Raw genomic sequence first — 26,752 nt, 5'->3', positions numbered from 1 at the left:
CTCTCCCTGTCCTTATCTCGACCTCATGAGCCTTTTGTTATATTTTCTCTCCCCTGTCCAGCTGAGGAGGGGAGTGATGGAGCAGCTTTGGTGGGCACCTGGCATCCAGCCAGGGTCAACCCACCACACCTCCCCTAAGACAAAATTCTACAGTTTGTCCACTAGATCTTGTTTATAGCTCCTTGATACTACCAAGTATTAAATCATCAGGCTTAAGTAGCTGTGTGTTCTGGCAGGCAGAAATACACCATGAAGAAGGAAGCAATCACACTTGAAGTTCATAAGATGCAGGTTTCTATCTTGTTACAGTGGTGATTTGCCCTGAGTTATCTGGTAAATCCAAAAACTGGAATAAGTATAAAATGATATTGTCAAGGTCACTTTTTCAAAAAATGTGTTTTTCTCATGTTTTTCTTACTGAACTTGTGCTTACATTGATCAGGAAGGGGGGAGGGAGGGGGCTGATTTCCTGGAATTTTTTACATTAATCTGTTACAGCATATTATAAAATTTTATTTTTTTTTTTTATAGACGAGAGGTGCTGCATTTTTCATCATAGCTGTCATCTGCTTACTACTTTTTGATAATGATGACGTCCTGGCTAAAATAGCAGAACATCGCATCCTTTCTTGCTATGTGTAAGAGCAAGCACTTATTATTACTGGAGCAGAGAGAATAGAATGTGAAGTTGAATGCACCAAATTAAATATGCTTGCATTTTTCTTGATAGGAATCTTAGCTTTCAAGAATATTATAGCATAAGTTTTTACTTTTACATCTAAATACTGATATTTACAACCGAACGAATGGCATTGCTTACTTTGTTGATAACTTAGAACACAGTGACAGATTTTAAGTTGTAGTTAAAGGGTCCTTCCCATTTGCACATATCAGACCACTTAGGATTGCTAGAAGCTTTTTTGATCAGCTTTCCTTTTTTTAGAAATTCTAGACATAATGGCTGTAGCCTAAGTGTGTGCAGTAAATGGTTGGCAGCCTGGCTGGCAGTCTTTTTGGTATATCCAGAAAGATTGTTTTGTGCTTTTGCAAATGTGCTAGTCAGTTTATCTGCTAGGCTGAAAAGTGATGTGAAATAGCCTGCAATAGCTCTAACAACAATGGACTTTAAACTGCAAATGGAAGCTAGCTAACATGCTTCCAAAGCCACTGAGTAAATTGGAAGTGATTCTGAAGTAAGTTTTCAACAGGTCTTTTCTTAGTGAAGTGTACTGGAAAAAAGTGGTACATCTAAGGATGGGCAGTAAAAACAAAGTCATGTAGATGATAACAAGGTGAAAGTAAGCCTTCTCAAAGAAGGATGAAAACATGGCATTACAGATCCAAATGGTATATTCAGAAATAGTATTGATTAATCCACTGAGTTTTCAGTGAGTTAATTCATTGTTAAGGTGCCCTCTAGTAGTTTTCCCAAAAGCTATCGTTACTTGAATATTTGCTGGATTGTGCTTGTCAATTATTCTTAGTTTTCTAAAGTTTAAATATTTAGAAACTGGAAAGATATAGATCATATTTTAAACACCTCACTGTTTTAGTGCTTTTAGTGAAAATTGAGCTAATTTTTAATGCTGTTGAGTATATTTTCCTAAGTCTAGTTGCCAAAATTAACATAAATCCTGTATCATGACTGCTGTGCAGTATTTAACAGTGACTATAATCTCGTGTTTTAAAATACTCTTTTTTTTTTCCCCAAATAATTTTAGCTATTTATTCTGGAGCAGCTGAGAAAGTATTAATATCAAAATAAATCAAATGTTTGAGACTGGTTAACTGTGCACAAAGTGTGATCTAAGGGAGATGGGATGCTGTGTGGAGTATCTTGTGATTCATTTATAGAACAATTTTGAAAGAAAATATTGTGAAGAAATATGGTACGGTGCGATTAAAGGTAAGTGAATGAAAAGGTTGTAAAAGTATTAGAGGCCAAGGTGACATGACACTTTTGGGGTTTATGTATGCTTTCAACACTTTTTTTTTATAATGGGAGATGGGAAACCGAGTTTTATGTGATTTTTCTTTTTCCCCATCTGCTGTTCACTACCAGTTTGCTGCTGTTGTATGCCAATTAACATTATTGAGAGTTTTAAATTTCAAGTCATATTAGGCTATTGTGAATAGTGCTGAGGTATAACCATGTATGCTGTATTACTGTTTTGAACTAGAGTAACAATTAGAGGAAATAACCTGTCTTTGTTTTTTGTTGATAAGTTAAGGAAAGCATATTAATTTTTTTTCATGTAACTGTCACTTTGTTTGGAGTGAGGTATTTGGCTCTTAAGAAATGCTAATGAGATCCCTCTGTTTCCAGGGAGGAGTACTGCTTCTGGTACTGGCATTGTGCTGTAAGGTTGGTTTTCACATGGTTTCCTGAAAGCTATCTGTAGATGTAGGTGGAGCCAAGCATCTTCAAGCTTTGTCTCATCTTGTTTCCATCCTTCTGTTGTGCTCATGGGTCATCGTCCTCTCTGACAACAGAGGTAAGATAGCAAGTACACGTTAGCAAAAATAAATCATTTTTTGTAATGCTTCTGCTTGTGAAGTGCAACTTAAATCTTTCCTTTAAAATATCTTTAAAACTACCAAAGTTGTCATCTTTATTTTTCTAGTAAGCTCTATTTGAAATTTTTCCTCTATATTTTGATGTATATCTTTGTGTGATACCTTAATTTCCTCTTTTATGCAATAACTTTATTTCATCTTTCTAGCTTCAAATATTATATCCTGGATTCATATGCTAACATTGCACAAGTATTAATGACTGTATAAATACAGGGATCTTTTTTTTTTCCTGAGGAGTAGATTATTGTAATTTAAAGACGTGTTCATTATGCCTTCCTGCTTAGGGAGAGTAGACCACTGCAAACATGGCATTGCATATGGCATTACTTTTAAGTACATGAAAGTATTTAAAATAAGCTACAGCAATGTATATTAGCTATATGTGTCTTTCTATAGCTGGAATGTTGGTTTTATATGAGAAATTGAAAGTATAAAAGTATTTATGTTTTGATGGATTGATGAAAACATTTGTAATGAAAGTGAACTAGATTTAATGCTGTATATACAAGCACCTAATGGTGAACAATCCTGTTTGAAATGTATTTTTTGTTGCAGAGTAGAGTTGAGTCTTGGTCTTCTCTCATCATGCCTTTCATAACAGTCATCTTTTTTGTTGTGATCCTGGATTTCTATGTGGAGTCCATATGCTCTGTCAAGATGGAAGCTTCTAAGTGTGCTCGATATGGATCCTTTCTTATTTTCATTAGTGCACTGCTTTTTAGCAACTTTTGGACACATCCAATAACAGACCAGCTTTGAGCTATGAACAAGCCACCACACCATGAAAGCATAGAGCACATTCTTTCTGGAGGAGTGGTAGTGAGTGCTGTCTTCTTCATTTCTTCTTCATTTTATGTACGTATTCTTATTTATCTTTTAATAAATCCATTGTCCATGTGACTGGGAAGCCAATCAGAAAATGGATGTGTGCAAAATTCTTTTGGATGAGCTTTTATGGATTCATTTGAATAAAAAGGGCCTGTAACGTTGTGCTCCTTTGCTGTCTACAAAAAAAGAATGTAATAGATCTGTTCTGTTGTGGAAGTGATGATCTAATCTTACATAGCAATGAAATCTAATGATAAACCTCAAGATGAAATTGACAATCACTTTGCTACCTGCAAATTTTATGTAAGCTTTGATTGCTGATAAAACACATTATAAAATAGCTGTGAAGCTTAGAAACAGCAACAAAAACTTCAATACTTTCCTTGTAGCTGCCAATATTCTGTCCTCCCCCTCCAGGAAAGGGCAGAAAGGCACCCTTATTGACTATTCCCCTGAAGGCACTCCTCTCTATAACTTCATGGGTGATGCATTACAGCAGAGATCTCAGTCGTTACCCCGGTTTATTAAGGAATCACTGAAACGAATCCCTGAGGACTATGATTCTAGGCAGATCTTCTATTTCTTGTGCCTAAATCTGGTAAGTGCATGGTTTCTTTTTTTCAAACCCAAACACAGTAGTACATCCATAGTACAGTAAAAAGAGTTATTCTTTAAAAGGTTCCCATGATTGATTGCTTTTAAAGTGACCCTTGATACAGTAGTTTCATTAAATGGAATGTTAAAATAGAAGATTCTTATGCTAATCTTACAGTAAGTGGCAGGTCAGTTTGATTTGTTGTCACAGTGCGGCACTGGTTCTATGTATAACTATTACACCAATAAGTAAATACTTGTATAATGATTGGAACAGTAGGGTCCCATTCAAGACTGAGGTATCTCAATGTTACCAGCAGATAAGCCTAATAAGGCCTTCAAGGATGGGGACAACAAAATAGTAAGAGTGGGATTGAGTAATGTCATTTTGGAGTAGGCTGGTTTTATTTCTAGCTTCTCTCTATCTCAAATAGAAAAAGATCATGCAGTAAGCAAGATTGATAGAACATCATTTGTGAAGATCTCTCTTCGTTCTTTGGCAATTATCCAAGAAAATAGGGGGAGAAACTTGAAGTATCCATGATAACTTTAAGGAATTCCATTATGGAATCTGAAAGATGGGAAAGAAAGTTTATAGGCAGACCAATTAATAAAGAACAGTAAATCGTACAGGGAAAATGTATGTATTAAAAATGTTTCCTTGTGTACCCTTCTCAAAACTAATTCCTAAGATGTAAACAGTCAACTAGGTTAAGTCGGCCTACGCCCTGCATCAAAACCACTTCCATAAAGAAAAAAAGACGGGTTATTGTCATAGGAGACTCCCTTCTGAGGGGAACAGAAGGCCCAATATGCAGACCGGACCCACTTCTTAGGGAAGTCTGCTGCCTCCCTGGGGCCCAGGTTAAAGATGTGACGAGGAAACTTCCTACCCTGGTACGGCCCTCAGATTATTATCCATTATTGCTTTTTCATGTAGGCAGCGACGAAGTTGCAACAAGAAGTCCAAGGGCAATCAAGAGAGACTTCAGGGCCTTGGGACGACTGGTTAAGGGATCAGGAGCACAAGTAGTGTTTTCCTCTATCCTTCTAGTTGCAGGGAGTGATGTTGGAAGAAACAGGAAGAGCCAGCAGATCAACACCTGGCTCTATGACTGGTGTCACCGGCAGAATTTTGGGTTTTTTGATCATGGGTCGGTCTACATGACACCAGGCCTGCTGGCGACAGATGGGGTACACCTGTCTCAAAGGGGGAAAAGGATCTTTGCGCAGGAGTTAGCAGGGCTCATGGAAAGAGCTTTAAACTAGATTTGAAGGGGGGAAGGGATAAAACCAGGCTCGCTAGAGATAAGCCTGGGGGTGGCACGCCAATGTTTGAGGGACGGTGTGCTAGCGAGGTCCTTCAGTCTGCTCCACAATGTGCTGAGTACACTGGAGCACATTTGAAATGTCTCTATACTAAAACGCGCAGCGTGAGGAATAAACAAGAGGAGCTAGAAGCTTTGGCCCAGTCCCAGAGCTACGACATCATTGGCATAAGCGAAACCTGGTGGGATGAGTCCTGTGACTGGGGTGCCATGATGGACGGTTATAGGCTCTTCAGGAGGGATAGGCAGGGCAGGCAAGGCAGGGGGTGGCGGCGCTGTATATAAGGGAGGGGTTGGACTGTATGGCGCTTGCAGTTGGCGATGACACGGTTGAGAGCCTCTGGGTAAGGATGAAGGGGAAAGCAAATAAAGCAGGTGGTGTTGTGGGAGTCTACTATTGACCACCCAGCCAGGATGACAAGACCGATGAATTATTCTATAAGGAATTAAGGGATATCTCTAGATCAGCTGCCCTTGTCCCTATGGGTGATTTTAACTTCCCAGATGTCAACTGGGAATATCATACAGCGGACACAAACAGGTCCAGGAAATTCCTGAAGCATGTTGAAGATAACTTCTTGGTGCAGGTACTAAGGGAGCCGACTAGGAAAGGTGCCCTCCTAGATTTGTTGTTTGTAAACAGAGAGGGACTCATGGGCGAAGTGGTGATTGGTGGCTATCTTGGTCACAGTGACCATGAAGTAGTTGAGTTTCAAATCATTGGCAATAGGAGAAAAACTGCCAGCAAAACTTTGACCCTGGATATGGGGAGAGCAGACTTTGGGCTGCTGAAGGAGCTAGTTAGTAAGGACCCCTGGGGATGTGCTTTTGAAGGTATTGGGGTCCATGAATGCTGGTCACTTTTTAAGAGCCCTCTCTTAAGAGTGCAGGAGCAGGCAATTCCAAAGTGTCGGAAGTCAAGCAAGCGGGGCAGAAGGCTGGCTTGGCTGAGCAGGGATCTCCTCCTAGAACTTAGGCGGAAAAGGAAAGTGTATGGACATTGGAAGCAAGGACGGGTGACATGGGAGGACTACGGAGATGCTGTTTGCCACTGCAGGGAGAAAATTCATGTGGCCAAAGCTCGATTAGAGTTCAAGCTGGCCAGTGCTGTGAAGGACAACAGAAAGGGCTTTTTAAAATATGTCAACAGCAAAAGGAGGATCAGAGATAACATTGGTCTGTTACTTGATGAGGTCGGTCACCTCACAAATAGGGACGTAGACAAAGCAGAGACGTTTAATGCCTTCTTCGCCTCTGTCTTTAACACCGATGATGGGCCCTGGGACCCCCGGAGCCCTGTGTTGGAAGACCATGTCTGGGGGGATGATAAACTCCCAGCCGACCCTGAACTTGTTCGAGAATTGCTGCTCCAGCTGGATGCGCATAAGTCTATGGGGCCCGATGGGATTCATCCCAGGGTACTGAAAGAGCTGGCCGATGTCATTGCGGGACCTCTCTCCATTATTTTTCAATGGTCTTGGGAATCTGGAGAGATCCCAGTCGACTGGAAGCTGGCAAATGTTGTCCCAATTTTCCAGAAGGGTAAGAAGGAAGACCCTCAGAATTACAGGCCTGTCAGTCTCACTTCAGTGCCTGGTAAAGTTATGGAGAAGGTTATTCTGGGAGTTATTGAAAAGCACTTGAGAGACAATGCAGCCATTGGTCATAGCCAGCACGGGTTCACGAGGGGAAAGTCCTGCTTAACCAACTTAATTTCCTTTTATGACAAGGTCACCCATCTAGTTGACCAAGGGAAGCCAGTAGATGTGGGGTTTTTTTATTTTAGCAAAGGTTTTGATACTGTCTCTCACGGTATCCTTCTGGACAAAATGTCCAGCATACAGCTAGACAAGTCCATAATACATTGGGTGAACAATTGGCTGATGGGTCGGGCTCAAAGAGTTATAGGAAATGGGGTTACATCAGGCTGGCGGCCAGTCACTAGTGGGGTTCCGCAGGGCTCAATTTTAGGGCCAGTGCTCTTTTTATGTTTTTATAAATGATCTGGATGCAGGAGTCGAATGTACATTAAGTAAGTTTGCTGATGATACTAAACTAGGAGGAGCTGTGGACTCCCTTGAGGGTAGAGAGGCCTTACAGAGAGATCTGGATAGACTAGGGAGCTGGGTAATCACCAACCGTATGAAATTTAACAAGAGCAAGTGCCGGATTCTCCACCTGGGATGGGGTAATCCTGGTTATACATACAAATTGGGAGACGAGAGGCTGGAGAGCAGCCCCACGGAAAGAGATCTGGGGGGTTGGGTTGATGGCAAGTTGAACATGAGTCAACAGTGTGCCCTGGCAGCCAAAAGGGCCAACCGGGTCCTGGGGTGCATCAAGCACAGCATAGCTAGCCGGTCGAGGGAGGCGATTGTCCCCCTCTACACTGCACTGGTGCGGCCCCACCTCGAGTACTGTGTGCAGTTTTGGGCGCCTCAATATAAGAAGGACATCAAACTATTAGAGTGTGCCCAGAGGAGGGCGACCAAGATGGTGAAAGGTCTCGAGGGCAAGACTTATGGGGAGCAGCTGAGGTCACTTGGCTTGTTCAGCTTGGAGAAGAGAAGGCTGAGGGGTGACCTCATCGCAGTCTACAACTTCCTCAAGGGGGGCAGTGGAGAGGGGAAGGTGCTGATCTCCTCTCTCTGGTGACCAGGGATAGGACATGAGGAAATGGAATGAAGCTGCGTCAGGGGAAGTTCAGATTGGACATTAGGAAAAGGTTCTTCACTGAGAGGGTGGTCAGTCGCTGGAATAGGCTCCCCAGGGAAGTGGTCACGGCCCCAAGCCTGTCAGAGTTCAAGGAGCGTGTGGACGATACTCTTAGTCATATGGTTTAGTGTTAGGTGGTCCTGCGAGAAGCAGGGATTTGGACTCGATGATCCTTATGGGTTCCTTCCAACTTGAGATATTCTATGAAATAATCTGTGAAGAAAATTTTTACATAACAGATGTATAGACAGCATTGCTTTTGCACTAATGATACATCAGATCAGAGTTGTTACATTGTTTAATGAAAAAATGCTTAACATTTTGTCTGCACAACATTAGTTTAAAATTCTAAATGAAAACTTAAATTTACTCATGTAGAGGGTTGTTTTCTTAGGTCTAAGGCTTTTGGGAGGATAGGTTCAAAAATGTCTCTTCATAGACTTGGAATGTATCACTTATTTTTGTTTTGTTGGAGGAGAGAGAAAATGGTCTAGAAATACTTTGAACAATACCTTTGAAAACTAGCAGGTGTCCTATTAAAAGTTTCCTGCTAGCTACCAAGACATTAAATTACAGTTTAATCTTTGAGGAAAAATTCAAACTCCCTTTCATTTTAGGCTTGTGCTTTTGTGGAGCTTTTTTGTAGAGTATGGACCAATAGCCTTGGTCTTATTTCTGATGGATTTCACATGCTTTTTGATTGTTCTGCATTAGTGATGGGCCTTTTTGCAGCTCTGATGACAAGATGGAAAGCAACTCTTATATTTTCCTATGGGTATGTATATTAGGTTGTTTAAGGACTATCTGAAAATGATTCTACTTATTTTCAAAATGTTCTGCTATAAAGATATGTTCAGGATGTTTTAATGGTACATGCTTCTGTGGGTTTTTTGCTATGTCTCTTTTCTGTTCCATTTGTGTTCATGCTATTCCCCTCTTACCCCAGCCAAAAAGTGTCTGAAATGTAATTTTAATTTATCTCTACAAATAAAACTTTATCACTGTGAATATTATTTAGAAATTGCCTCACTCTATATATGTATGTATGTATGTCAAACAAAAATATATGTTGAAAGTCAATGTTTTTATGAGGATTTCACTTCTACTGACATAATCAGAAATTGTATGGTTAAACTGCATAGCCGTTTAGCAGTTTGAAGCCCTAAATGTGCAGTATATATAAAAAAAATACTTACATTATTATAGCTTTTTACTATTGGTATATAGACAATTGCAAACTAGCTACCTGTTGGTCAGAAATAAATAACCCAGAAATTAAAGCATGATCTTTGTGGCATTGAAGAAAAAATATCAAAGCAATCTTAATGCTATATTAAATGTATTATAACTTTATTTATTATAACTTTGAAATTTGTTCAGAGTACCTGTTCTTCACTCTCAAAAGTACATATGCTTGCTTTCAGGTATGGACATGTAGAAATTATCTCTGGATTTATTAATGGCCTCTTTCTGATGGTAATTGCTTTCTTTATCTTCATGGAATCAGTGGCCAGATTGGTAGATCCTCCAGACATAGATACAAATATGCTAACTTGTGGGGATGGGAATCTCACTAACGGACATTCCTGAGTTTGATTTTAATGAGCAAACACTGTACCACCTGGCATGACAAGGCACTTAAGCAGAAAATAACAGAGAAAGGAATGTGCAGCTGGAAGGAGAAAACAAGATAAAGACCATGAAGGCATTTCGCATGATCAGGAAGAACGGGCCAATCTGCTAGAGCATAGATGCGCGTGAACACAAGGCTATAACCTATCTGCAAGCTGCAGGTAGCGCGTGTACACTTCTGCTTGCTATAAAAGATGCTAACAAAGAGCAATAAAGGTCTTTGGTTGCCGTGTCTGCCGGAGTCCGTGCCGCTTTTCACCCCCACAAATGGCGCCCAACGTGGGGCGAAAATGCTGGAACAGAGCACCGGTGGGGAGCCAGCTGAACGAGTCATAGCCAGCGGGAGACAGAGCAGTCTCAGGAAAGAGCTGGAGCCGGAACTTTGAATCATCGCCTCGTTGGAGCAGAGGTGAGCAGCTGGGAAACTTAAAATGGGATCGCAACTAACTAAGGAGGAGGAATCTATACTATGTATTATTAAGAAACTGTTAGAAAAGCATGGAGTTAAGTATGATGACCATACCCTCCGCCTATTGCTTTCATGGCTAAAACGAAAGGGAATTCCCCTTGATTCGGCTACTGCTTTTAACGGCGAGCGGGAGACCCGCTACAGGGCACGGGACTTGCTCAGTTAATGGGGGAGGACCCTATCAATACGCCGCAACTGCAGGCACGGCTGGCGCCTGAAATTTTAAGACAATCAGCAGACCTTGCGTTTCAAGCAATGATAAAGGTCCCTGATACAGGACGACCGGTAAAATCCTTTACTAGCATTAAGCAAGGGACCAACGAACCTTATATGGATTTTATCGACAAGCTCCAAGAAGCTATTCAAAAACAAATACAAAATCCTGAAGCCAAAGAGGCATTGCTTATGAAATTGGCTATAGAGAATGCCAATGAGGACTGTAAAAGAGTCTTGCAGACATTGCGAAATCCGACCATAATAGACATGCTTGACGCGTGCAATCGTGTGGGTTCAGTTACACATAAGAACGAGGTTTTTGCAGCCTGTTTAGCCGCTGCCTTGCGTCCCGGTAACAAAGCGTGTTTCCGCTGTGGAAACTCGGGGCATTTTAAATGGCAATGTCCTGAGAATCCTGTACAGAAGGGAGGATCGGAAGGAATTCAGCAGCCCCCTGGTATTTGCCCACGCTGCCGCAAGGGGAGGTACTATGTTAATCAATGCCGGTCAAAGTACGATCTCCGCGGTCGACCCTTGTCGGGAAACGGGAAGTCGAGCGCGAGGTGGGGGCGCGCACCGACACAAATGCCACCCCAAAATCCCCAACCCCAAAACCCCATGAGACCGCTGTCTCAGCAGGCCTGGATCACCTCAAGGCCAGAACCATCGGCAGTGCCGGAGTGGATGTCTCCACAGCCACCAATCTCTCTATAAACGATCAGACTGTGCACAGAGTGCCCCTCAATGTGAGAGGCCCCCTTGGCCAGGGGCTGAGTGCCCTATTGGTGGGGAGGTCCAGTGCTACTATACAGGGTTTGTTTGTGTTACCTGGGGTTATCGACTCTGATTATACGGGACAGCTGCAAGCGTTGCTATGGACCCCCTCTCCTCCAGTGTTTATTCCAGCTGGAAGTAGGATTGCACAGCTAGTTCCTTTTAAGAGTATGGTTCGTAATCGGGATCCTATTTCCCGGGGAGCTGGTGGATTTGGGTCCACAGGTGAACCAAATATTTTTTGGACTCAGCTTGTCCAAAGAACTCAGCCCACTTTGACCTGCACTCTAAAGAATAAAGGCAGCAAACCGGAACAACTGGTAGTGAAGGGAATGATAGATACAGGGGCAGACGTTACTATCATCAGTACTGCAAAGTGGCCTGGATCATAGGAAACCATCCCGGTCAACACGGGGCTAGTGGGAATCGGAGGCCTGTCGACGTCCAGGCAGAGTGCCAATTTAATACAGATTGTAAGCCCGGAAGGACAGGTTGCAACTATTCGACCTTTTGTGGTTCCTGTGCCGTTAAACCTGTGGGGACGAGATGTCTTGAGCACTTGGGGACTAGTGATTGGCACTGCTGATTCACATCAACATTTTTAGCGGGGGTAACTGGCGCTCGGCCCACCGTTCGACTCATATGGCTCACCGATCAGCCAGTGTGGGTGGATCAGTGGCCCCTATCACAGGAAAAGGCCGACGCACTGCAAACGTTAGTGGACGAGCAAGTGAGTCAAGGACATCTGGTTCCCACCACCAGCGCCTGGAACACCCCAGTGTTTGTTATAAAAAAGAAAAGTGGTAAATGGAGACTTCTACATGATTTACAGCAAGTAAATGCCGTGATTCAAGATATGGGGACATTGCAACCAGGTATGCCTTCACCGACATTGATACCTCGTCAATGGGACATTGTGATTATCGATTTGAAAGACTGCTTTTTCACGATTCCCTTAGCGCCGGAAGATGCTCCCAGATTTGCCTTCTCTCTCCCAGTTGTAAACCATCAAGGGCCTAGGCTGCGATATCATTGGACGGTGTTGCCCCAGGGCATGAAAAACAGTCCCACAATATGTCAAATGTATGTTGCGCGTGCGTTGTCGCCCATAAGAAACAAATATCCTGACTTAATTTGTTATCACTACATGGACGATATTTTTAATCGCCGGACGAGACCCAAAGGAACTCGTCACAGTTATGAAAGATATGTTGCAGGGGTTAAAGACATACGGCTTGCAAATAGCTCCTGAAAAGGTGCAAGTGCAAGCCCCGTGGAAGTACTTGGGGTGGAAGATTTTAGAACATACGATACAGCCCCAACCCATAACCTTGCAATCTAACATTAAAACACTGAATGACTTGCAAAAACTAGTAGGGACTATCAATTGGGTACGCCCATTGCTGGGAATAGATAATGACATGTTAAACCCACTGTTCAAGTTGTTAAAGGGTAATCCTGAGTTGACATCTCCACGAGAATTAACGACAGAGGCCAAACAAGCGCTACAAAAAATATCACAGGCGCTTACCGAAAGGCAAGCACAACGCGTAATTGAAGGATTAGGAGTTAACTTGTATGTCCTGAATCAGTCCCGACAAGCAGTGGGCCTCTTAGGCCAATGGGACACCAAGGGTACCCAGGATCCCTTAGCCATCATTGAATGGGTATTCCTGCCGCATCAAGCACCAAAAACGATAGTGACAAGGGTGGAAATGTTTTCGATGCTTGTGCGAAAGGGACGCGCGCGATGTTTGGAATTAACGGGCACAGATCTTAAAACAATTTATCTCCCACTGACTAAAGACCACCTTAATTGGTGTGAGGCTAATAGCCTAGAACTACAGATAGCGCTGGAAAACTTTAAGGGACAAATTCTAATTCACTATCCATCTCACAAATTATTCTCCCTTAATGAGGAAATTAGTATAATTCCTGAATCGTTGAGTAAGGAGGTACCTGTCGAAGGACCCACCTTATTCACCGATGGATCAGGACGAACAGGTAAGGCAGTTATAGTGTGGTGTGAAAAAGGGGAATGGAAACATCAAGTTCACCATGTTGTAGGAAGTCCTCAGCTGGTGGAAATATACGCAGTAATTCAGGTCTTTCGGCAATGGGAGATGCCATTAAATTTGGTTACTGATTCTCAGTACATCACCAACGTTGTCAGGCGCTTGGAAAAGGCTTGGCTCAAAGAAGTTGATAACGAACCAGTGTTTTTAATGTTCAAACAGGTATGGGACTTGTTGAATCGCCGCGTAAACCCGTATTACGTGCTCCACGTGAGGAGTCATACCTCTCTCCCAGAGTTTATATCGGAAGGGAATGCGCGAGCTGATCGTCTCGCTGCCCCCGTATGGACAATCCCTGTACCAGACGTTTCTACACAAGCCCGATTGTTGCACAAGTTTTTCCATCAATCTGCCCGAATGCTGCGTCGACAATTTGGGTTGACTTGGGACACGGCACGAAGTATCGCACAAATGTGTCCTGACTGTCAGCAATTAGTTCCCATACCCCAAACAGGGGTAAATCCCTGAGGAGAAAAGGCCCTACAGATTTGGCAATCCGATGTTACTCATATCGGAGAATTTGGCAAACAAAAATATGTGCATGTTTCCATCGATACGTTCTCCGGAGCTCTATGGGCGACCGCAGAGACCGGAGAAAAAAGCAAAGATATTTTACGGCACTGGAAAGGGGCCTTTGCTGCTCTAGGGGTTCCACACCAGATCAAAATAGATAATGGGCCCGGGTACATAAGCGCAAAGACGCAGGCCTTTTTGGCACAATGGGGCATTCGACATATCACTGGTATCCCTTATTCCCCTCAGAGCCAGGGTATCGTTGAGCGGGCTCATCTCACTCTCAAGCAGCTACTACAAAAACAAAAAGGGGGAATGCTAGGGGAATCACCGCAAGCCCGCCTCCATAAAGCAATATATGTGTTAAATCATCTTACAATAAGGGAAGACAGGACAGCAGTTGGCAGCCCTAACACGGTAATAGCGAGACACTTTACATCTTGTAACTCAGCTTCTCCGGTAGGAGAAAGGGCTCGGGTGTGGGTCAAGTCATTGGAAAATAGCCAATGGGAAGGCCCTTATGATCTTATAACATGGGGGAGAGGATATGCTTGTGTTTCCACAGATCGTGGACCCCGGTGGATACCTGCCCGCTGCGTTCGACCGTATCTGGACAAGGAGCCCAAGGAGCCCACAGATGCATCAATGGTTTGAAGTAGATTACTGGGACTTACACAAAGTATCTCATTCGATATTTGGGGAACCACCTAGTGGACCAGGCCGTGCCGGGGTATATAGGGGACCAAGTGGGTTGCCATTAGCCGTGGACTGGGAAAGTACCAAACGACAGTGTGACAAACGACTTGGGTGGAAACGGAACAAAAAGAGAACGTAAACCATGATGCCAGTATGGGGGCGTGTCTTGTGGCTAGTATCACTGTGTGCGGTTGCTGCGTTATGGGCACCCTCACAGCCGAAGGAAAATGTTTGGGTAACTCTGGCCAATCAGACAGGACAGGATTCCATCTGCCTGTCGATATCTTCCCCCGGTAACCCCTTTTCTACCTGCCTAGTGGGGCTTCCTTTAGATAATTGGGACTTGGGCCTGATTAGTCCTTTCAAGGAGGCCTGCGGGGGGGGACGACACGCCACTGACAATTGGGATGGAAGCCTACCACATCTTAATCACTTGCCAATAGAACCTCAGGAACTCGAGCTATTAGGGTCCATAAAAATGGATTGGTGTTTGTATTTCAATTATTCAGGGGCCAATGTTTCCCAAGCCTGGCCTGGCATTCCCTCTCATATTAAAGGTGGGCCGTGTTCGTTGGGAAGATTAACTCTACTAATGCCAAACACATCTATGATCCTAGACCACAGAAGGAGCACCCCTAAGACGCGCAGTAAGCGCAGAGCACATGCCTACACTTCACAATGTGATGATGCTGTCGACCTATGGAACCGGAACACTATAGCTGCGGTTGCAATCTTGGCTCCAGGTGTCGCAGCAGCAAAGAGTTTGGTCACATTAAATAAATTAGGATGTTGGCTAGCGAAACAATCAAATGCAACCTCTGAAGCACTAACGGGATTATTAATGGATGTAGATTCTATACGACATGCTACTTTGCAAAATAGAGCAGCGATAGATTTTTTGCTTTTAGCGCAAGGCCATGGGTGTGAAGAGTTGGAGGGAATGTGTTGTATGAACCTATCTGATCATTCGGAATCAATTCACCGCAGCATTCAGATGTTGAAGGAAGGAGTACAGAAGCTAAGAGTGGAAGACCCCTGGGACTGGTTGGATAAATTATTTGGGAAATGGGGTCTAAGCGGCTGGTTAAAAGGACTAGCCAAGCTAGGAGGGCTATGCTTAGTAATGTTCCTTTGCATCCTGGTTTGTGTGCCGTGTCTGTTACAAGGTATGTGAAAAATGATTGAAAGATCTGTTTCAGCAGTGTTTCTAGTAAAACAAAAAGGGGGAGATGTGGGGATGGGAATCTCACTAACGGACATTCCTGAGTTTGATTTTAATGAGCAATCACTGTACCACCTGGCATGACAAGGCACTTAAGCAGAAAATAACGGAGAAAGGAATGTGCAGCTGGAAGGAGAAAACAAGATAAAGACCATGAAGGCATTTCGCATGATCAGGAAGAACGGGCCAATCTGCTAGAGCATAGATGCGCGTGAACACAAGGCTATAACCTATCTGCAAGCTGCAGGTAGCGCGTGTACACTTCTGCTTGCTATAAAAGATGCTAACAAAGAGCAATAAAGGTCTTTGGTTGCCGTGTCTGCCGGAGTCCGTGCCGCTTTTCACCCCCACACTAACTGTAAGTTTTGTCATACTTTGAATGTTGTTTTGCAGTTAACGGTTCATTTATGTTCTTAATTAAAAAAAAAAGTTAAGGAGACTAAAGTTGCATACTCAAGAGATCTAAACTGTGCCTTGACTTTTAACATATACTTCTAATTTTAAGATCCAAACCACATCTAGTTTTAAAATATGAAAATATATAAGGGTGAATACAATTTAATTATAAAAGTTAAATTGAATTTTTTTCAAAGATGTTACAGCTCTACTCTTTTTAGATGGTGGTCTTTCTACAACAAAAGACACTAAGGAAGTAATCTGTACAAGACTAAAATTCGTTCTACTGTTATGTATACCAGTGTCAATTATTACAGAAAAGCTTTTGTACTGGTCTCTGAGAAACCTCAAAAATCAGCCAGAATTCATAACATTATGCTGAGTGTGTTACTATGGCATTAACCATCATGAAGCTGTGAGTAGCTAATCTAACTGCACCTGTGTCTCACTACCTTCCACAGCCTCTTCAGAGGCTCCTCACTTAAATTTTCAGGCTTCCATCCCTTTCTTCCAAAATACAATAGTTTGTTTTCTTCAAACTAAATTTTTTCAATTATGAAATTCTGCAAGTCCAAGCCTTCATTTATCACGTTTCCAGATAGAGTTAGTTTCCTTCCTAGTAGCTGGTACAGTGCTGTGTTTTGGATTTAGGATGAGAATAATGTTGATAACACACCGATGTTTTAGTTGTTGCTAAGTAGTGCTTACACTAGTCAAGGACTTTTCAGCTTCCCATGCTCTACCGACTGAGAAGGCTGGAGGTGCACAAGAAGCTGGGAGGGGGGCACAGCCAAACTGGCCAAAGGAACATTCCATACCACGTGATGTCATGCTCAGTATATAAACTGGAGGAAAGCTGGCTGGGGGGGCCGCTGCTCGGGGACTGGCTGGGCATTGGTCGGCGGGTGGTGAGCAATTGCATTGTGCATCACTTGCTTTGTATATTCTTTCATTATTATTGTTATTATTATTTTTATTTTATTTCAATTATTAAACTGTTCTTATCTTAACCCACGAGTTTTCTCACTTTTACTCTTCCGATTCTCTCCCCCATCCCACTGAGGGGGGGAGAGTGAGCGAGCGGCTGTGTGGTGCTCAGTTGCCGGCTGAGGTTAAACCACGACAACTTGTTTTCTCTCCCCCACACATGTGAGTTTGTGCTCTCCTGCTCTCTTCAGTAACAAAGAAAGATTTTAATGTAGGTAAAATTAGAGATGTGCACTGCTGGAGTCAAGGCCTGATTTTTTTTTTTCCCCTTTTTGATCTTCAATATTTCCTCTGTTTTCACTACCGATTTTGTTTCTTGTGGGGTGGAGGGGTCACCCCCTCTACATGAGTACAGTCTGCATAGCCAAGGAAAGATCTAATAGCCCCTGAGTAGGAGTTGCTTAACTCCTTTATTAGCTGGAATTACTCTCTTGCACTTTGCTAGTTCTTCAAAAGAAGAATAGAAAAATATGCAGAGAGATAAAAAACACAACTCAACCAATAAAGAAGTAGTTGCTGTCTTCAGTTAACTACAATTTTAGATGAGTATGCGTGTCCTAAATACTCCTATACAATTTTTTTTTTTTGCTAATGAAGGATAGCAAAGCAAAGCTTGTATTCAAACCACTTTCTCTCTTTTTGAAAGTAAATAAAATCAATCTCCCCTTCTTAAAACTAAATTTGCTACCGTGTCCTGCTTTGTGGATGTGGTAGGTTGACCCTGGCAGGATGCCAGCTGCCCACCAAAGTTGCTCTATCACTCCCCCTCCTCAGCTGGACAGGGGAGAGAAAATATAACAAAAGGCTCGTGGGTCAAGATAAGGACAGGGAGATCACCCAGCAATTACCGTCACGGGCAAAACAGACTCAACTCGGGGAAATTAATTTAATTTATTACCAATCAAATCAGAGTAGGATAATGAGAAATAAAACCAAATCTTAAAACACCTTCCCCCCACCCCTCCCTTCCTCCCAGGCTCAACTTCACTCCCGATTTCTCTACCTCCTCCTCCCCCAAGCGGCGCAGGGGGTTGGGGAATGGGGGTTGCGGTCAGTTCATCATGCATTGTCTCTGCTGCTCCTTCCTCCTCACTCTCTTCCCCTGCTCCAGCGTGGGGTCCCTCCCACGGGATACATTCCTCCATGAACTTCTCCAACGTGGGTCCTTCCCACAGGCTGCAGTTCTTCATGAACTGCTCCAGCGTGGGTCCCCCACAGGGTCACAGTTCCTGCCAGGAGCCTGCTCCAGCACGGGCTCTCCATGGGGTCCCAGCCTCCTTTGGGCGCATCCACCTGCTCTGGTGTGGGGTCCTCCATGGGCTGCAGGTGGATATCTGCTCCACCGTAGACCTCCATGGGCTGCAGGGGGACAGCCTGCCTCACCATGGTCTTCACCACGGGCTGCAGGGGAATCTCTGCTCTGGCACCTGGAGCACCTCCTCCCCCTCCTCCTTCTTCACTGACCTTGGTGTCTGCAGAGTTGTTTCTCTCACACATTCTCAGTCCTCTCTTCTGGCTGCTGTTGTGCAGCAGCTTTTTCCCCTTCTTAAATATGTTATCACAGAGGTGCTACCACCGTCGCTGATTGGCTCAGCCTTGGCCAGCGGCAGGTCTGTCTTGGAGCCGGCTGGCATTGGCTCTATCAGACACAGGGGAAGCTTCTAGCAGCTTCTCACAGAAGCCACCCCTGTAGCCCCCCTGCTGCCAAAACCTTGCCATGCAAACCCAATACAGTGGATACTAGGTTTTGCATTTTGTTGGTGGTTATCGGGAGGGTTTTTTGGGAAGGTTGGGGAAAATTGCATTTGTTTTGGAGGAAAAGAAAATTCCTTTGAAACCAGCTTGTATACTGAAAGTTTGCTGATGAGGAATCCACATTAGAATAATCCTTTTGTTGATGTTAATGCTTCTGCAGTTTTCCTTCATTAGGTGTACAGTGTTTCTGATTATCATGTTCTAGAGAATAAACTTGAACACCTAGGAAGATGTAGTGATGTTAAAGGGTTTTCCCTCTCACAGACAGTCTCTGTTGGAGGACTGATCATAAACCTTGTTGGTATCTGTGCCTTTAGCCACGTGCATTCCCATGGGGTTTCTCGTGGAGGTTGTCACTCACATGATCACAGCCATTCTCACCACAGGCACGGCCACAGCCATGGGCATGGCTATTCCCACAGTGACCATGGGCACAGCCATGGATATACCCACGGGTCTTCTGGAGGAGGCATGAATACCAACATGAGAGGCAAGTACAGATTGTTGAATCATAAATGATATATCTGATCTTCAGCAGACTTTGAAAATTTTTCAAAATCAGACTCAGTACTATGCATCATCTCTCCAGAAGTGATCTGACAACCATTTAATGTAGTATACGTGAATTTCTCAAACTGTTTCTTCATTAATGAGTTTAACTTGAAGAAACATAACTTAAAATGTTTCTTTGCATGGCTTTCTCAGATGTGGGTAATACCCAAGGACCAATGAAAAGCATTCATCTACAGTCTTCATTAACATTAGTAAACAGTCATCGTAAACCTTATTGAAAGAGCTTAAAGTCCTTGTTTCTAAGTTCCATCTGGAAATGAAAGTACAAGGTCTCTGTCTATAAAGATATTACCATACTTCTAGGTATCATGTGGCAGCTGGTTGTAAAAACACTGGGGGAAGAGATAAGAAGCAGAAGAACAAATGCAGACCAGCAATCTAGAATATGCTTCTATTTGTGATTCAGAAGATAAAGTGGTAAAGATGAAACTCTTTTTCAAATCTAAAATCAGAAGCTGAGAAGGGCAATATATATAAAATTTCAGTATAGCTACTTGTTAGAATCTATTTCCCTAATAGTTAGAAGGTAGTTATTTACCAACTGCCGGGCTTATAAAAAAATCTATACAGGAATTAATTTTTTTGTGTAAGTTTGTCAGAGCATAAGCATTTTAGCTAATACTCTCATATTTCATTGGTTATTTTACATCAGTCCTAATTCAGTTGACTATTCTGTTGTCTGGCATTTTTATGAAGTCTGCCCATACTCTTAACTATTTCAATATTCTCTCAAATCCTGATACTTAACTAGCACTAATCTTACAAATGGTTAGAGATTATTTTTCTATGCCCTTTGAGTATACACTGAGTATGCTACCCCCCATTAAAGCAGTAAAAAGATTATTCCTAGCAGTAACAGATACACAGTCTTATAAAATTGGAGCAGAGTTGGCATACAAAACTGTTGTGGTTTAACCTCAGCCGGCAACTAAGCACCACACAGTCGTTCGCTCGCACCCCTCTAGTAGGATGGGGGAGAGAATCAGAAAAAAGGTAAAACTCGTGGGTTGAGATAAAGACAATTTAACAGGACAGAAAAGGAAGGGAAAATAATAATAATGATAAAAGAATATGCAAAATAAGTGATGCACAATGCAATTGCTCACCACCCGCTGACTGATGCCCAGCCAGTTCCCAAGAAGCGGATGCACCCCCTCCGGCCAACTCCCCCCAGTTTTTTGTTTAGCATGACATCATACGGTATGGAATATCTCTTTGGCCAGTTTGGGTCAGCTGTCCTGGCTGTGTCCCCTCCCAAATTCTTGTGCACATCTAGCCTCCTCGCTGGCAGGGCAGTATGAGAAGCTGAAAAGTCCTTGACTTAGTGTAAGCACTATTCAGCAACAACTAAAACATCAGTGTGTTATCAACATTATTCTCATGCTAAATCCAAAACACAGTACTATACCAGCTACTAGGAAGAAAATTAACTCTATCCCTGCCGAAACCAGGACAGTATCCACCCCTTATTCTACACCATCTACATCATGCCCGGGTCCCACACTTTCCAATACATCCCAATTAATCACCACCACCTTTCCTGTCTTTTGATATATAAAAACAGATATCATTCCCTTACTCTATGGGCCACCCTCTAAAATGTCCATTGAGTTCATTTAGTCCATGACTTTGGGCTCCATATGTCATAACAGTCCTTCAGGGCAGGAGAGATGGTGTGTGGTGTTGGATTGTTGCATCCTGAAGCCAGTCCTGGCTCCATCACCGCTATGCTTGTCTGGCTCTATCATCGCTGCACTTTGCTCGGTTTCATCAAAGTTCATTCTTAATTAATCTGGGTGATTCTTATTGTAATACCGTTGATATGGCATATAACAACCATAGTAGTGATGATATACAGTATTATATAGCAGTTAACATCATACAATTTAATTAATTCGCTATTCTCACCCAAAATCAAATCCCCTTGAGGTACACATCGGACTTCCCCATCCTCCCGCATCATCCACCAAGTGCACCCAGGTCCTTGAGCAAAAGCAATCCCACGGATGGGTTTGCCTTTGCCCGAGGCAGGAATAACCCAGACTGTCTTCCCCAACATATTTTTTATGTGCACTACAGGAACTTTATTCCCATCTACAGTACGTAAAAGTTCTGACTGGGCAGGGCCAGCTCGATTGGCAGATCCCCTCGTGTTGACTAACCAGGTGGCCTTTGCTAAATGCGTATCCCAATGTTTGAATGTCCCGCCATCCATTGCTCTCAGTGTAGTCTTTAACAGTCCATTGTATCGTTCAATTTTCCCAGAGGCTGGTGCATGATAGGGGATGTGATACACCCACTCAATGCCGTGCTCTTTGGCCCAAGTGTCTATGAGGTTGTTTCGGAAATGAGTCCCGTTGTCTGACTCAATTCTTTCTGGGGTGCCATGTTGCCATAGGACTTGCTTTTCAAGGCCCAGGATAGTGTTCCGGGCGGTGGCATGGGGCACGGGATATGTTTCCAGCCATCCGGTGGTTGCCTCCACCATTGTAAGCACGTGGCGCTTGCCTTGGCGGGTTTGTGGGAGTGTGATATAATCGATCTGCCAGGCCTCCCCATATTGATATTTCAGCCATCGTCCTCCATGCCAGAGAGGCTTTAACCGCTTGGCTTGCTTGATCGCAGCGCATGTTTCGCATTCATGGATAACCTGCGCAATAGTGTCCATGGTCAAGTCCACCCCTTGATCACGAGCCCATCTATATGTTGCATCTCTTATTTGATGGCCTGAGGTATCATGGGCCCACAGAGCTATAAATAACACCCTTCTGTTGCCAGTCCAGATCCACCTGAGCCACTTCAATCTTAGCAGCCTGATCCACCTGCTGGTTATTTTGATGTTCTTCAGTGGCCCGACTCTTGGGTACGTGAGCATCTACGTGACGGACTTTTACAACCAGGTTCTCCACCCGGGCAGCAATATCTTGCCACAATGCGGCAGCCCAGATGGGTTTGCCTCTGCGCTGCCAGTTGCTCTGCTTCCATTGCTGCAACCACCCCCACAGGGCATTTGCCACCATCCATGAGTCAGTACAGAGATAAGAGCACTGGCCACTTTTCTCGGTCAGCAAAGTCTAAAGCCAGCTGGATGGCCTTGACTTCTGCAAATTGGCTCGATTCACCTTCTCCTTCAGCAGTTTCTACAACTTGTCGCATAGGACTCCATACAGCAGCTTTCCACCTCCGATGCTTTCCCACAAGACGACAGGACCCATCAGTGAACAGGGCATATTGCTTCTCATTTTCTGGTAGTTCATTATACATTGGGAAATCCTCAGCACACGTCACCTCATCCTCTGGCGATATTCCAAAATCTTTGCCCTTTGGCCAATCCATGATCACTTCCAGGATTCCTGGGCGACTGGGGTTTCCTATTCGTGCCCGTTGTGTGATCAGTGCGACCCACTTCCTCCACGTAGCATCAGTTGCATGATGTGTACATGGGACCCTCCCTCTGAACATCCAGCCCAGCACCGGCAGTCGGGGTGCCAGGAGGAGCTGTGCTTCAGTACCAACCACTTCCGAAGCAGCTCGAACCCCTTCATAGGCTGCCAAGATCTCTTTTTCAGTTGGAGTATAGCGGGCCTCGGATCCTCTGTATCCCCGACTCCAAAACCCTAGGGGTCGACCTCGAGTCTCCCCTGGTGCTTTCTGCCAGAGGCTCCAGGTAGGGCCATTCTCCCCGGCTGTGGTGTAGAGCACATTTTTTACATCTGGTCCTGCCCGGACTGGCCCCAGGGCTACTGTGTGAACTATCTCCCGTTTAATTTGTTCAAAGGCTTGTCGTTGCTCAGGGCCCTATTTGAAATCGTTCTTCTTTCGGGTCACTTGATAGAGAGGGTTTACAATCAGACTGTAATTTGGAATATGCATTCTCCAAAAACCCATGATGCCTAAGAAAGCTTGTGTTTCCTTTTTGCTAGTTGGTGGAGACATGGCTGTTATTTTGTTGATCACATCCATTGGGATCTGACGACGTCCATCTTGCCATTTTATTCCTAAAAACTGGATCTCCTGTTCAGGTCCTTTGACCTTACTTTGGTTTATGGCAAAACCGGCCTTCAGCAGGATTTGGACTATTTCCTTCCCTTTCTCAAAAAATTCTCCTGCTGTGTTGCCCCATACGACGATGTCATCAATGTATTGCAGATGTTCTGGAGTCTCACCCTGTTCCAGTGCAGTCTGGATCAGTCCATGGCAAATGGTGGGGCTGTGTTTCCACCCCTGGGGCAGTCGGTTCCAGGTGTACTGAACGCCCCTCCAAGTGAAAGCAAACTGTGGCCTGCACTCCGCTGCCAAAGGGATTGAGAAAAATGCATTAGCAATATCAATTGTGGCATACCATTGGCTGCCTTTGATTCCAATTCGTATTGAAGTTCTAGCATGTCTGGCACAGCAGCACTCAGCGGTGGCGTGACTTCATTTAGGCCACGATAGTCTACTGTTAGTCTCCACTCTCCATTAGACTTTCGCACTGGCCATATGGGACTGTTAAAGGGTGAACGAGTCTTGCTGATCACTCCTTGGCTCTCCAGTCGACGAATCAGCTTATGGATGGGAATCAAGGAGTCTCGATTGGTGCGATATTGCCACCGGTGCACTGTTGTGGTGGCGATCGGCACCTGTTGGCACCCTCTCCTGAGGTAGTCTATGCCAAGGATGCACAGAGCCTCTGGGCCAGTCACAATGGGGTGCTTCTGCCACTCATTCCCAGTTAGGCTCACTTCAGCCTCCAATACAGTTAGCTGTTGGGATCCCCACATCACTCCAGAAATACAGATGGGTTCTGCCCCTGTATAGCTTGATGGCATTAGGGTACACTGTGCACCGGTGTCTACTAGAGCCTTATACTCCTGTGGGTCTGATGTGCCAGGCCATTGAATCCACACAGTCCAGTTAACCTGGTTGTCCCTTTCCTCCCCCTGGCTGGAGGCAGGGCCCCTCTTGTCCTGGTCATAGTATCTGTTACTCACTTCTTGTAAATGCGAATCAAAAGTCCCTTTATTAAGATCGGAAGTAAAATCAGCCCTTCTACTCTGTCTGGGGAACTGCCCACTGGAAACTGGAGCAGCAATTTTCCTGGAAGAACCTCTTTCTGTGATTGTTTTCCCTTGCAACTCATGTACCCGTGCCTCTAAGTTTGAGGTAGATTTTCCATCCCACTTCCTCATGTCCTCTCCGTGGTCACGTAGGTAAAACCACAGGGTGGCCACTGGTGTGTATCCACTATATCCTCTCTCTTGAGCAGAGGGACGCTTACACCTAATGGCTGAGATACTGGTCCGTACAGGTGGGGAGTAGGACCTATCCTCTCTGAGTTGCTGGATCTCCCAGGACAGTTTCTCCACAGCCGAGACGAGGGAGGAAGAGAGACTTTCCTCATATTGCCAGAGTTGGCCAGCCAATTCATCCACTGTTTGTTCCTCTCCGTCTTTCCAGGTCATCACTGCCAATGAGTTGGCATATGACGATGGTGAGCTCCTTATAAACTTCCGCCACATGGGTCGTGTGCACTTGACTTCATCTGGATCTTTGGATAACTGCTCATTGTTCAGGTCACCATAAATCACCTCCAGCACAGCTCATTCCCTCAGGTACTGGATACCTCTCTCCATGGTGGTCCACTTGCCTGGGTGACATATGACATCTTCCTTGAAGGGATACCTTTCCTTCACCCCTGACAGGAGTCGCCTCCTTTTCCAATTGCTTTGTCAATGCCCCCTTCCCTGGAAAGGGATCCCAGCTGCTTGGCTTCTTTACCCTCTAATTCCAGGCTACTGGCCCCATTATCCCAGCATCGGAGCAGCCAGGTGACAATATGCTCGCCTGGACGACGACTGAAATCTTTTCGCATATCTCGCAGCTCACTCAGGGACAGGGATCGGGTAGTTACCATCTCATTTATAGGTTCTGCCTCTTCCTGCTCCTGTTCTCGTGATGGCCCTGGTTCATCTTCATCCCTTACTAAATGAGTTGATTTTCTTGTGTATAGGGGCGACTGATACCGGCATGGGTTGGTTCTCTGGTTCAGCCACAGCGCCTGTCGCAGGGGTTTAAGTAGCCACAGTGCCTGTCACCGGGGTTTGAGTAGCCATAGTGCCTGTCGCCGGGATTGATCTCTGGATGGTATTCTTAAATAATTGTTTAACCGTAAACAAGATCAAGGCCTGAACCACATTCAGGTGACAGAGCAATGGGACCATGCTGGTTTGAACATCCCAAGGCTATTCAAAATTCTCAAGAGCTGTTGTAGCTTGCCTGAAGGAGAAAGGGAAGGTGAAGGAGCAGGGGAAAGTGTCCCCCCGCATCTCCCCCATAGATTGGTTCCCCGAGGAGAAAAGGTAAAAGGTGTCATTATTAATAGTTTCCAAAAAGTGACTCCCGAGGTACGGAGATGACGGCAATACTGAGTATAAGTACAGAAGTACAAATACAAAAATTAGTCTCACAACCAAAAATTCTATCACATCATAAACCAGTAGTGTTACACAGTGCAGCAAAATGATATCCTTGATCCAGCTCCCAGAGGTGATAGACAGCACAACAGGGAACATATACAGCAAGTAAGGGGTTACATAACACAACTGTGAGAGCAAGCACGACAACTTTGAGAGTAAATTAATCAACATTGCGACCAGCGGCTGTTAAGCCAATATGATGAATGCTTACAACAAGTTTGCCTTAACACGCTCTGGTCAGATCTGTCGTTATCTCAACCCTTCGTGCCCCACATTGGGCGCCAAAAGGACTGTTGTGGTTTAACCGGCAGGCAGCTAAGCACCACACAGCCGTTCGCTCACTCCCCCTCCACCCGCAGTGGGATGGGGGAGAGAATCGGGAAAAAAAAAAGTAAAATTCGTGGGTTGAGATAAAGACAGTATAATAGGACAGAAAAGGAAGGGAAAATAATAATAATAATAATGATAAAAGAATATACAAAATAAGTGATGCACAATGCAATTGCTCACCCCCCGCCGACCAATGCCCAGCCAGTTCCCGAGCAGCGGTCACCCCTCCCCCAGCTAACTCCCCCCAGTTTATATACTGAGCATGACGTCATATGGTATGGAATACCCCTTTGGCCAGTTTGGGTCAGCTGTCCTGGCTGTGCCCCCTCCCAGCTTCTTGTGCACCTCCATCCTCCTTGCTGGCAGGGCAGTATGAGAAGCTGAAAATTCCTTGACTTAGTGTAAGCACTACTTAGCAACAACTAAAACATCAGTGTGTTATCAACATTATTCTCATGCTAAATCCAAAACACAGTACTATACCAGCTACTAGGAAGAAAATTAACTCTGTCCCAGCTGAAACCAGGACACAATACTACGTATTTCTGTATACAACTTAGCTGGAAATCTGCTTTGCTCTACAGCTTCATTTTCCTGTGAAATATTTGCCACCA

General features: G+C 44.3%; 1 pseudogene; it reads left to right on the top strand.

The window, feature by feature from the left end:
• Positions 1 to 1,152: 1,152 nt before the first annotated feature.
• On the top strand, positions 1,153 to 9,632 carry LOC143172231 (proton-coupled zinc antiporter SLC30A5-like; annotated as a pseudogene).
• The last annotated feature ends 17,120 nt before the right edge of the window (positions 9,633 to 26,752 follow it).

Source organism: Aptenodytes patagonicus, chromosome W (genome assembly GCF_965638725.1).
Source record: "Aptenodytes patagonicus chromosome W, bAptPat1.pri.cur, whole genome shotgun sequence".
NCBI classification, from domain to species: Eukaryota; Metazoa; Chordata; class Aves; order Sphenisciformes; family Spheniscidae; genus Aptenodytes; species Aptenodytes patagonicus.
The sequence above is the reverse complement of the archived record's forward strand: the minus strand, read 5'-3'. Positions and strand labels throughout refer to the sequence as shown.